This window comes from Manis javanica, chromosome 11, assembly GCF_040802235.1.
Source record: "Manis javanica isolate MJ-LG chromosome 11, MJ_LKY, whole genome shotgun sequence".
In the NCBI taxonomy this organism is placed as follows: Eukaryota; Metazoa; Chordata; class Mammalia; order Pholidota; family Manidae; genus Manis; species Manis javanica.
The window spans coordinates 113,445,400-113,455,037 of NC_133166.1; the positions used below are offsets into that span (position 1 = coordinate 113,445,400).

The window sequence follows — 9,638 nt, forward strand, 5'->3', positions numbered from 1 at the left end:
AGAGTTCCGTTTTCTGCAAGGTTATACGAAGGGACTGCAGGCCTGAGCTCTCCCATGCACTCGCTGTGTGACCCTGGACAAGGCACTTTACCTCTCTGTGCCTTGGTTCCATTATCTGTAAAATGGGGGTTGGCCTAGTATCTCCCTCATGGTGTCTTTGTGAAAATTAAGACATTAAAGGACCTAGCAGTTTCCTGGCAGATAGGAAGGGCTTAAAAAATGGAAGATGCCATATGATGAACAATTCCATGTCCAAATGACCATCTAAGAAGGTGGAAGTAGTGAGAAATGTGTGTCTCAAAGTATAAGCCGAGGTAGTGGGGGCTATACCTGGTCAGGGTCTAGTGGGTAGAAGAGTTTTCCATCAAGAAGCAAAGCCTTTGTGTCTAGGGGGAGAGAGCCTGGCTTGGAAATCCTCCCTGGCTGGGCAATCTATTGTTTTATCCTTTGTCACCAATGAACCCTGCCGACTGTCACCAATTATCTTGCCAATGGGTTTCAGCCCCGGGCAAGTTCACTATGGTTCAATGTGACCAAAGAAATGACAGTAGAGTGTTCTTGGGGTGAAAGGGTTATACCCAACTTTATTTCCACGGTGGCAGGTCAATCGCTAATATCCATCACTCAGCGTGAGTCTGCAGGAAGCAAGCCGGTCTCTGCCTCTGGGCCTCTCTGCCCGCAGTCATCCCGCACAGCCGTCCTCTGGGCCTCTGTCCTCAGCGCTGCCACCACGCCAGTTCTCTGATCTGCTCTCCTGCACCTTGCAGCCGTGCCACCGTATCACCCAGAGCCCTAGGCAGTGCTCTTTATGTAGAGTCAGTAGCAACGTATTGCTCACACGTGTGTAGTGAGCAAGCCAGCCAGGGCCAGTTGAGGATCCTGGCCACAGGAACGTTCATTTTATCCACACACGGAAGCTGCTGTCCCTCCAGACCAGACTGCACAGACCTGGGTCAAAGCTCACGTGGGTGAGGCTTGGCCTACACCCCAAGGTCTCCTTAGGCCTTCATGGGAATTCATGGTGGTAAGTAGGGGAAATATTGGCAAAAATGCTTTCTAAAAATATCCTTGCAGGGAAGGGACAGGAAGTTGTGAATTTGTAAAGAACAATGACTGCTCTTCCCACTGGTGTGGCAAATCTGTAAAGGTGAGTAGATCACAAAAAACACCCTTGCACATGCACACCTGCTACCTGGAGTTTTCTTAGGGTTGATGAAAGAATTGGAAACAGCAGGACTGCCAACTCAGCCACGAACAGCTCTAAGCTCCTTAAGACAGAAAACAGGAACTGGTGAAAATGTAAGGCCACAGAAGGTGTTGGGGGTGCAGCAGGGAGATAAAAGTGTCCCTGGGGTGAGGGGCCTGGGTCCCCACACAATGCTACCCTGGTGTGACAAGCAAGGACCGGCTTCTGGCAGGCTCGAGGAGCAGAGGCCCATTGTAGGACAGTGGTCAACCCTGCAGGGGCCTGAGGCCAGGGAGGTCTGCCTCCCCAAACAGGTGCTGTCAGCCAGGGTGACTGGGGGTGCCCAGGACCAGTCCAGAGAGAACTCAGCAGGCCCCAAGCCCCAGTGACCTGGCTGTGCTTCCTCTGAGAAGCATCCTCAGCAAGACATCAGAGCGTCTTTGGGCCACATCCAGGCCACTGGGGTTGGGAAGTCAGATCCCGGGTGGGGACGAGCCGTGCTCACTCGTGCCTGTGCGATTCGCCTGGGGCACGCCTAGTGGCTTTGTCCTCCTGACCTGCTCCACGAGGTGGCCCCCAGCCCACAGTTCAAAGAGGCCTGAGGCACCCTGGGGACAGTGGGAAGTGAGGGGCCTGCCACCTGCGGCACCTTGGCCCTCAGAGGGAAGAGGACAGGGGACAGGGTTCTCTGGGGCTTGAGGAAGAAGGAAAGGGGAGCAGGGTCCAGGGTCCACAGGGGAAGAGCAGGAGGCCCACACGGGCCTCAGCTGCAGTTCTCTGCCCGAGACAGGTCAGGGTCGGCTGTGAGGCAGCGGGGCGGCCCCCCTGCCTGCATATTCTTCACAAGATGCACTCATGACTCACGCACAGAGCAAGGCTGAGTCTGGGGAAAATGAAATTCATAATGAAAGACTTTAGCATGATAATAATGTAAATCTAATAATAAAGTTTATAGCAGTAAGTGTGTTTGTTGTAGAAAGTTCAAAGAAAGCAAATAAAAGAAAACAAGAACTCTACTATGCACAGCTCAAATCACTAAGCGAATATAAATATCAAATATTTAATGTGCTCTTCCAGTATTTTAATGCATTTTAAATTAGTTGAGATTTGTAAAAGTGCATATTTGCAATCTGTGTTTTCACTTCAATTGTAACACGAGCATCTTCCTGCGTTGTCATAAACTCTTCGAAAGGGTCGTTTTTAAGAGCAGCCCAATCAGCATGAGTATTCCGTGGCTGCCCATGCTGTCCCCAGTGCTGAACATCTAGGTGGTTTACAGTTTTTGCCTCAAAAACCACATTTATACATATTTGCATTCTTTTGGATTTTTTTTCTTAGGATAGTTTCCAAAGAGTAAATTAATGGACCAAAGTATGACCAGTTTGCAGGCTTTTGGTTCTCATTGCTCACCTTTGTTCTGAAAGGGCTGTACGGGGCTTCTCTTCAGGTGGGACCAGGCAGAATCTGCCCTCACTGCCCATCGCCCACCGAGGGTCAGGAAGTGACTCCAGTGCCCCCACCCCCCGCCACAACCGCCCGCGTTAGAGGCGCTGCCTTTGCTCCGAGGGCCACAGGTACAGCTGTTGAGGAGCAAGGGCCCCATGTAACTCAGGTTCCCTAGCACCTGGGGAAGGTGGGAGCGAGAAGCAGTGTTTCTGTGGGAATAACCTAGGGACTGTGAGTAAAGACACTGAAAAAGAGAGCGGCTGGGTAGACACGGGAGATGACCCATCAATCCCCGACGGCTAGCGGCCCAACACCGTGAAGATGTGAGCGCAGAGCATCCTGAGACGGGGGCGTGACGGAGAGTCCAGCAGCTCAGTGGGCATGTGGACCTTGAGTTCCACTCGCTGAAGCCCAGAAGCCCTTGCGGATGTCCGGTTCCTGAGCACTAACAGCGCCGAGGCCCTCCGGCCGGAGCAGGCTGCTGAGTGCCCCCGGGACCCGCCGACCTTCGTCCTCAGGAGGGCAGCCGGACTTCCCGGGCTCCCTGCAGCGAGGTGTGGCCGGCGGCCGTCCCTGTGAAGGGCGGGGCGCGCTTCCCTCCCTCTCCTCTTCCTGCCTCGAAGGCGGCTGGGATGCCTGGTGCTTGAGTAGCCATTCTGAGCCGTGTGGTGAGCCCATGTGCTCAAGACGGCAGAGCAAAAAGTGCCGCTCCTCCTGGACCGGTGGCCTCCCGAGAAACAGACAGACTTAATGAAGCCACTACAGTTTGTGGCGGTTTTCTGTCCCTCCACCTTGGCGTGTGTTTGTCCACATTTGCTCCATCAGAGTTGCACAGGGTCTGTGCTGCCAGACGCCCCCCCCCCTCCCGCCTCTGCCACCTCGCAGGTCCGGCCCTGGTCCTGTCCCAGCCTGCCGTGGGGCCCCCAAGCAGAAGTGTGGGTGGGGGCCATGCTATCCCGGGAGAGCCTGGGGTGGCCCGTTTCAAGTCCGGATCAACCCAGGCTTGCATGGGCTGCGTAGTGCTGCCCCCCGACACTAGGGAAGCTCCTAACCCCCGTGACGTCGGGGCGCCTCCCTGCCGGCCACGCCCCCACACGCAGCTCAGCGTCTCCGTGTGCCTTGCCCAGCTGAGCTCCTGCCCCGAGTCACAGCTTCACCCCAACCTCCTCCGGGGGCAGTTACTGTCTCCCAAAGGACAGGCCCGCCCTGGGGGCCTGGAGCCGTCTGCGGCTGACCCACAGGGAAGCGGTGAAGCCGCCCCTCGGTCCTGCAGCCCAGGGCCAGCCCCCCGTCCTAAGGACCCCGAGGCTGCCCTCCCCACCGGGCCCACAAAGCCTAGGCTCAGGCCGGGAGAAGGCTGGGTTCTTGGGCATCTGCCCCCACCCTCGGCCCTCCCGCCGCGGTTTCTCCTCTTAGGGGATCGGCCTCGGAGGCTGATGAGGTTGGGGTCCTGGGGTCAGCAAGGAGGACTTGAGGCAGCCCCCCCCAATGAACGGGAAGCGTCCCCCGCAGGTGGGGGCGACGGCCTCCGGAGGCGGAAGGGGTCCCCCGGAAGGCGCCAGGGAAGGGCAGGGGGCGTGGCGGGAGCAGGTGGCAGGGGCGGGGAGGGAGCGGCGAGCCCCCACGCGGAAGTCAGGGCGGGCGCACACCGGGCCGCCAGCCGCTGCCGACTCCGCGGGGCCGCGGCCATGCAGGTGAGTCGCCCGCGCTGCCCCGGCTGCGCACCGACCCCTGCCCCCGCCGCCGCCCGCCCCGGCCACGCCCGCGCACCTGCAAGGCGCCGGTGGGGGGCCCCTGCATCGCACAAGGCTGAGGAGAGGGTGGCCACAGCCAGACAGAACCCAGGTCACTGGTGTCAAGGCAGGACAGGGGAGGGCAGCTGTCCTCCTGCCCAGCCAGAGACTGTGGTTCCAGGCCGGGCTGTTAGTGAGCGTGTGGGACCCAGGTGGGGAGGGCGTGTCCACCCTCGCGCGCGCCCTGAATCTAGGCAGGTCCCCAGACCTTGCAGCTTTGCCCTGCAAACGGGGAGGGGAATGTGGCTTACTAGGTAGGGACGCCCAGGGTGGCCCATTGCATTGGGTCCTCTGCCTCCTGGGGGTTCTGCCACCGGAGGGGTGCTTATGGGTCAATGTGTATTTGGTTACAGTCACCCTGCTGGCCTTTGGTTCATCTCAATAGCTGGAGTATTTCTTGGGTCTCCCTTGGCTGGGTCTGATCTCATCGCTGCTTACGAGCAGAAGCAACCTCCCTGTGGTTCTGGAAAGCCCAGTGGACCCCCTAAATGTCCACCACGTCCTTCATCTAGTCCCTGACCCAAGCTGTCCCAACCACATGCTGTCCATTCGTTATCTTCTTGTCACACTGTGCCCCATGCCAGGCCCATGGCTCAGCTCAGTACCTACCTGGGGAAGGACTAGAGGGGGAGGCCTTACCTCCTTGCCAGGTCACCCTAATTTGCCCACTCATCTAAATTAGACACAAGTTTGTGCCAATTTAGGAAAGTTCTTCCATTTTCTAGATGTTTTTGAAGCCGTTTCCCCAATTCCACGTTAAGCCTCTATGATTCCAGCTTTGCTCTCCTGACTCCTCCCGGCTTTCCTCTTCTTCGATCCCCACGCCAAGAAGGGGCAGGATTCTCGTTCCTCTTACATCCTATCCTTGACCTCATGACACTAGTTGCCACATTAGAACATCGGAGTTCCTTTCAGAAGCATTCCTTTGAGGTAGGTGTGATTATCACCATTATAGTCAGATGAGGATGTTAGACAAGAAATTGAATTACCTCCTTCTTTAGTAGAATGTTGACTCTAGATCTGGATCTTGATTATGTTAAACGGGAGCTAAGCGAATATGATTCTTCCTTAGAGTCCAGATTTCAAGCCTATTGCATTGCTAGAAAATCCTTCTGAATTTCAGTAGATGCATAATAAATGCATAATTAGCTCTTTTCTTCTCTTTATATTCCTGCTGAAACAATCCTAACCTCCTCACAAGCAGCTTGATGCCACAACCAAAAAAGGGGGAAGTCACTTCGTTTCTGAGGGCAGAGATCAAAGGACATCAGTAGTTTCTCCATACATTACCTGTTCCAGCTCCCAGCTTCCCCCCGACTTACCTACTCCAAAGTCTAGTGAATTTTTATCTAGTTCTTTGAATGTGTACATGCAGATGTGAGTCAGTGTGTGTGTCTGTTTGTGCACACATGTATCAGTGTTTATGTATATATGTGACAGTGTTGAAAAAAATCAACTCTTGAATTATTCTTCCAAAGCTGTTTTTTTATCATGCCTCGAGTCTTTGGATTTTAACATCCCAAAGAAAAAATTTTGACTCATTTATAATTGGTGTTCTACGGTCATTCATTTCTAGAGATAATAAACCCAGAACCCCCTTTTTTTGTGATTGGCATAGGGACAGGGGTTACCAGAATATAGGATAGTAAGTTCATGTTTTTAAAATCTTGTATCTGCAGGGTCTAAGGCAATGGCAATAGGGATGAAAGAGAGGACAGTGGAGGTGTGGCCCAACCAAACTGCCCCTGAGCCGCCCAGCCTGCTGTCTACCTCGCTGTCTTCCTTGAGTCATCACCCCAGTTCCCCAACCTCCAAATGCAGGAAAATGAAGCCAAGATATTTTTGAGTCGCAACCCTATGCTCAACAATATGTTTTGTACTTTCCTGTATGTGTCCTCATTTTTTCCTCAGAGCAATCCTCTGAGGTAGGTAGCAGCATTCTCATTTTTTAATGATGAAGGAGCACAGACCGAAAGAGGTTGGATACCTCATCCAAAGCTCCACAGCTAAAACACGAAAGAGGTGGAGTCCAAACCCTGCCCCCTGGGCCTGCTGACCTCACCATCCATTCCCTACGTATAGGTAAGGGCGCCTCATGAGGGCACGCACTGACACCACACGGGGCGGAGCGGAGACACTAGAGGCGGCGGCGGCAGCAGCAACGTGTTTGGGACTCCGAAATCTGAGAAGTAAATTGTGACTAGTTTAGCCGATTGGGGAAAGCAGAGAAGCAATCAGATTTACATCACAGAAGCTGCAAAAGGAATCAGTGACACTAGTCACCTATGGAGGTGAGTATGGGGCTAAAAACAGAATGTTTGGTTGAAAGTCCACTTAACCCGATACCTCTCCTCTGAGAGCAAGTGTGTGACTTCCCTGCCTCGACCAGCACAGGTCTGAGAATTTATACCATGAAAAGCACCAATTATAGAGTCTCTGGTCAGGGGGACCCCAGAAGTCAAGGGTGTCATCCTGAAATAGGAAGATTAAGTGAAAGTTTAGTCTCCCACTGAATGTCAAGACTCCCAGCCGGTCCTCCCCTGGAACCCTGGTTAATCTTCTGGTAATCCTTGAACCAGAGAGCTCAGAACTCAGGCAGCCAGGCTGGAACCCTCCAGACAAGAGATGTCCAGAAAAATATGGACAAAAGGAAAAAACAAAAGAATACAGATGGGAGTTCCCAAGTAACAGCCCAGCCAGGTCGCCACAGCAGACATCACTGCCCGCCCCCCGCTAACGGCCTGGGCAGCCCCGCTTCAGTGAACTGCTGCTGACGTCTAACTGCCAGTATCTGGCTCTCTTTTGCCTGATAGTCTCTCCAAAGCCAGGGAAGGCTGCTCTGTGGGGTTCATAGCAGGCCAGAAGTGCTGGGGAATTACTACCCTCCTCCCTGGGAGCAGCTGTCAGCCGCTGACTGTGAGGATGTCACGTGCACAAACACAGTTTCCTTGCCCTCGCACACATGAACTCTGACATGTATGTTTGCCACCATTTCCCCAAAATCTCTATGCAGAGCTAAGCCTTAGACATGCTCAGTCCCTCAGTCACAGTCAGCATGGTGACCGCCTTCTCTCCCCTGATCCCTTCCCTGCTCCCCTCTGCGTGTCTCCACTGAGTGACTCCACGTGCACACATGTCTCAGGGTCTCTTGGGGAACCCGAACTAAGAGGAAAAACAGGTTTTATGCCAAGATCAAGAGCTAGAATGTCATCCACTGGAGGAAAGAACACAGTGAAGCAATGACTTCAAATTTCTGAGGGAATATTTTTCCAATATAGGACTCTGTAAGCAACTAAGCAATGACTTACGTGTGAGAACGGCATACATACATTTTCAGACATGCAAGACCTCGAAGCTTTGCTTCCCATGCCCCTTTTCTCAGGAAACTTTTAGAAGAGGTTTCCTGCTCCACCAGGACAAGGAAATAAAGATGACTTGGTACGTATGAAACAGGAGATCCAACACAGGAGAGGAGGGAGCGGTCTCCCAGGAAGGCCGTGAGGGGCGTGCCGAAGCCCACAGCTGTTCAGCAGGGCTGGAGGGGAGCCGGTCCCACTGGAGCAGGTGAGGACTGAGAGAAGGGATGTCATTCAGAGTACGTGACAGGCTACTGAGTGTGTCTGCGCAAACTGGGGAATATTTGGGGGTTATAGAGTAATGAACGGTAAGCACATGCAAACAGTACACAAAAGGACATTTATTAGATCAAGGGGAACGGAGAGGTTATGCAGCGAGTCACGCCTGTGCAGTCGTAACAAGTGAACAGCGACTATCCATCCAACCAAAGTGAGCTGTATTGGACGGATGGGATGAGACAAGAGCCGATGAGGTTGGGGGAGGGGGTTTCTACAACAAGCCCCAGAGAACTGTTTGGACCTTTACACCGTGTGCATGAATAACTTTGATAACAATAAATAAAACTATGAAATTAGTAACAAAACAAACAGCTCAAGTAAAATAAAGACCGGGACCTCTAAACAGGAATGGAGGTGAAACTAGGGATCAGCGACCTGTTGTTTTTTGTGAAAGTCTCAAAAAATAATGGGATTTTTTTGTTTTTGCTTCTTCCTTAACATTTTTGATTGACGTAGAACATACATACCCAAAGTGCACATATCATAAATATACTACTTGATTTTTTTTCACAGTGTGAGCACAACTTTGCAACTACCACTCAGATCAGGGGACAGTTACAGTATATTCTTATCAGACAGCCCCATGGACCCCCATCCAATCACTGTCCCCAAGGGTGAGACCCTCCTGACTCTGACATCATAGATTAACATCCACTATTTTGTATTTTATACAAATAAGAGCCACACAGTGTGTCATCCTTCGTGTCTGACTTCCTCCATTCAGTGTCATGTCAGTGAGACTCACCCATGGTGTGTGTGCGGTTGCAGAGTCATGGTCCACCCGGTTTCATTCCGTGATACCCTGTAGTGAGAATACGCCACGATTCACCTGTTCTCCTGTTAATGGCGTCCGTACGGTTTCCGGTCTGGAGCCACTGCGGTGCTTCTACTGGTGCAGCTATAAACATTTTAGTGAATGTTTTTGCTCGACATTATATATGTATTTCTGTGGGATATATATACCTCAGAATGGAATTGCTTGGCCATGGGATTCATGTATGCTCAGTTTGGACATTGCCAGACAATCTTCCAAAGTGATTCACCAATTTGCATTCCCACCAACGGTGTAAAAGAGTTCCAGTTGCTCCACATCCTGGCCAACTCTTGCTGCTGGTGATGTTTTTCATATCAGTCATTCTGGGGACATGTGGTGGTATTGCATTGTGGTTTTAGTAAACATCTCTCTGATGACTAATGAAACTGAGTACGTTTTCATCGATGTATTGGCCACTTGAATGTCATCCTTCATGAAGTGTCTCTCCAAGATTTTTGCTCATTTTTTATTGTGTTTTCTGTCTTCTGTTGATTAGTAGAAATTCTTCATTATTTCCTTATTGGTCTTTTGTTGCCTATATGTATTGGGAATATTTTCACTCATTCTGTGGGTTAACTGTTTTATTTTTGAACTTACAAAATACAAAAATAAAAGGAAGACCCAAATATGCTCTCAATAAATACGAATATAAAGCCATATTTACGTTAAAAAGAAAAGGATGCAAATGCGAAAAGATTTACTATGCAAACACTCATCAAAGGAAAGCAGAGGGACTCCATTCACATCAGACAAAGTAGACTTCA

At 51.7% G+C, this 9,638-nt stretch overlaps 1 long non-coding RNA gene across 2 annotated transcripts; it reads left to right on the forward strand.

Annotated features, from left to right (window-relative positions):
• Window positions 1-4,256: 4,256 nt before the first annotated feature.
• Window positions 4,257-9,638, forward strand: LOC140844549 (uncharacterized). 2 transcript variants are annotated; one of them, XR_012123064.1, is made up of 4 exons: window positions 4,257-4,326; window positions 6,508-6,716; window positions 7,808-7,989; window positions 8,785-9,638. It is a non-coding gene; the product is annotated as an uncharacterized lncRNA (long non-coding RNA). The 2 variants fall into 2 exon arrangements; XR_012123063.1 differs by lacking the exon at window positions 8,785-9,638 and having other exon boundaries at window positions 7,808-8,325.